This window comes from Labeo rohita, unplaced genomic scaffold (assembly GCF_022985175.1).
Source record: "Labeo rohita strain BAU-BD-2019 unplaced genomic scaffold, IGBB_LRoh.1.0 scaffold_178, whole genome shotgun sequence".
Lineage (NCBI taxonomy): Eukaryota > Metazoa > Chordata > Actinopteri > Cypriniformes > Cyprinidae > Labeo > Labeo rohita.
In genome coordinates, this window is record NW_026127978.1 from 13,750 (window position 1) to 17,500 (window position 3,751).

Sequence of the window (3,751 nt, forward strand, 5' to 3'; positions counted from 1 at the left end):
GTGTGTCTCCTGTACAAAAATAACAGCCAATTTTTTAAGGGAACACAGTCTGAAAAACAAAGCCCTTTTTCTTTCATCTCTAGCTCTGTTTAAATTCAGACTGCCTAATTTTAACTCACTCATAAAACAAAACAAAACAAAAAAAAAACAAACAAAACCAAACAAAAACAAATAAGAAAAATTACACATAATCGCCATCCTCTAATTGTCTCTTAGCCTTCAGAACAAGTTTCTTTAAGCGATAAAACTCTTGATCAGTGAAGGATTCGCCTCCATTTTCAGTTTGTTTTTGACAACTCCTAACTGAATCAATAAAAAGTTGTAAATCAGGAAAAGTCTCAATTTTTATATTTCTTGCTCCTTTAGTATTCTTTAGGAAATTCCTGATGCTCGCCATAGTGTATCCACCTTTAATTTGGGATAATGACTGTGAAGAGGCTAAAGAGCCTTCATCAGAGTCCACCGCAACATCACTATCTAATGATTGTGAGCTCTCTTGAAGAGGAAATTTCTTCATTTTAACAGAAAACTGACCCCCATCTCCAAATTTTCTTTCTTTCATTGTCTTTGATCGAGGTATCATCAACAAGCATCTCACTATCATCAACCACAGGGCACCCTGCCCTCTCCATGTCCTTCTGAGCACCAGAGAAGACTTCTCTCTCCGTTTCAGACTCCTGTGGGTTGTTCTCAGCTAAGCTAAAAAGCTGACCATTGCTTGTCCTCTTCCCTTTATCTGAAACATTTTGATCGTTTTCCTGAAGAACACTTAATTCCTTCTGTTTTAGTCCCTGATTTTCAGTAGGCTCAATCTGTTTCTCATCATGAGGATCATTCTGTTCACTTAATTTCTCCTTTTGAGATTTGGAACATTTATCTGTTTTTTGTGATTTTCTAATAAATCCTGTTCTACTCCTTGAGCTTGATTTATTTTTTGTCCCTGAGAAACATTTTGTTCATGTTGTTTTTTTTTTTTTCCTTTGAGCTGTATTTGCTTTGCTCAAAACATGTCTCTGAGTGTCACTGGACTTATCTTTTTCTTGAGATTTGTTTGACTCACCTTGTTCTACATTCCTATTTATATTTTCAGTATTCTGGACAAGAACGAATGGGATGACCCTCGATTCCGCATCCAAAACATTTCATTTTTTTCTGAGGAAACATACACACTGTAATCATAATCCTCCACTCTAAACTTGAGCACCAAATTTAACTCTTCATTATCTTTTAGGATCATAAAGACTTGTCTTCTAAATTAAACCACATGCTTTAATTGCGGAGATTTGCATCCGAGAGAAATTGTTCTAATCGGCGACATTAGCTGCCCATGTCTCGAAAGTTCTCTCGCTAACATTTCATTTCCGATAAATGGAAGAACTTCTGACAAAACAATCCTTTTCGCGGGACTAACAAGCGGCACTGCTTGAACAAACGTGTCTTTAACTACTACACCTTGTTCAACAATCGTTGCAACTTTATCTACACTGTCAACAAAAATCACAACCCCATTGTTCATCCTAGATGCAGATTTAATACTATCATAACCTACTATTTCTCCGACTGCCAACATGCAGTCCTCCACAGAGCAGTCTATGGTCGGACACAGTTTGCACGCGTGCCGGCGTGTGAGTGCCTCCAGCCCCACACCTGCAGCTCCACGCGCCGACATGACTCCCGGTGCAGAGACCGGTGGCCGCCGCCGCCGCACAAACTAGCTCGCTTAATGCACACCACTAAGATACCAGCAAATATCCAAAAACAAAAACAAAAAACAACATAAAAAAGTTAGAAAAAAGGATAGAAAAGGAGCACTCACGCCTCCGCCCACTCGCTCAGTACAGAGAGAGAGAGAGAGAGAGAGAAATGGTTAATGAAGAGGGAAGTGAAACTAATATTTCACACATGCTTCAAATGAACATGCAGAACTCACAGACAGAACAGACACATGCAAACAAAAACTCATCACAGAAAACATTATTTGACTGATTTTCACTTTCATTCAAAAGGTTTATTTTTAGAGTCATAATAGTTAATGTTTTTAACTGTTTAGTAGTTTAATAAAGTGTTTCTTAAGAGCATCACATTGAGTTTACAGACAGTGACATCTGGTGGACAGACATGCAGCAGTTCTGGGTGTCATTCATCTTCAGCTGTGTGCTGATTACATATAATAATTTATCATTATTGTCATAATCATTTCAGAGATCAATGTCATTACTAATAGATATCGCCAAGCAGGGGTATGATGGGGTTAAAGGCACCTTTTATTTTTTCTTTAAACCACTAGATGGCACAAAAACTTGGCATAGCACTTTCCAAAATATGATGTTTTCAGGATGCACATGCATAATTGGCACAAGTTGATTCTGTGCTTACTTGATCTAATATTTTCTGTTTCCTAAAACATTGTAGATTTAAGTAGCAATTGAGAACAGCTAAAATCATATATTTTGAGACAAATGTCTTAATGGTTTTTGAACAGAGCGGTTGGGCCATTTTATGTTGTAGCAAAGATGTAAACAAACAGCAGTGATGTTTGGCTCTGCTGGTCATTTAGCAGATAATTCATACTTATCTGTCAAATACCTACAAACTACTAAAAAGCTCTTTTTATCCCACTAGCAAACTTTGAATGTTGGTGTTTGTTGGTGTTCATGTGATCAGTGTCAGCTATTTTCTGATTATAGCTTTTATGCTTGTTTAGCTACAGACACGCTAAATATGGTTCTGTGTTTGATTTGGTCACTGTAGTAATCAGTGTTGGGAGTAACGCATTACAAGTAACGCGAGTTGCGTAATAATATTACTTTTTCAAGTAACTAGTAAAGTAACGCATTACTTTTGAATTTCTAAGAAAATATCTGAGTTACTTTTTCAAATAAGTAACGCCAGGTACTTTTTTCCTCATTTATTGATTGACAAGTCTCTTGTCGGGAAATTAGGAGTAAACATTATATTACTGTATTCTAGACTAAATGTGAATATGCATTAATTCATCTCACTCACAAAAAACAGATTCAGTATTCCTCAAAATGAATAAAAACAGTGAAATGCAAACTCAAAATGATGCAACCCTGCAATAAGTAAATATGTTAAATAAAACAAATATCCTTTATGTATTTAATACCATTTTATTAATGTGTTTTTGCTTCTGACCTTTGATGATGCAATTCAACCATACTAATAAGCAAAAATTACTTTAGATTAATTAACAGTTGTGCTTCATTTCTTATAGCTGAAGAGTGATCTCCTGCATAAATGAACTTTTCTTTCAGCCTGAGGTGAATTCATTTCATTTTTGATGTAAAAGGGCTTTTACATTAGAAATGTTTTATATTAAAAACAAAGAAGCAAGCCCTGCCCAGATTTAAAAAGTAACGCAAAAGTAACGTAACACATAACTTTCAATAAAAAGTAACTAAGTAACGTAATTAGTTATTTTTTTTGTGGAGTAGCGCAAAATTTTAATGCATTACTTTTAAAAGTAACTTTCCCCAACACTGGTAGTAAAGCCAAAATTGAAGCCGGTAGACCACCCCTTTAAGCTGGGTGTCCACATTAGAGATAATCACCATGTTTATAATGAAGCTATCATATTTACAATTATGATATTAATCATATCATATAATAAAAAAAAATCATTTGTTATCAATGTAAATCTATATTAAATTATGGGTTCTCTTCAACGCTTACAGAATATTTTGTTTTGCATTTTCAAAATATATTTTTATATTAACATATTTTAATTACA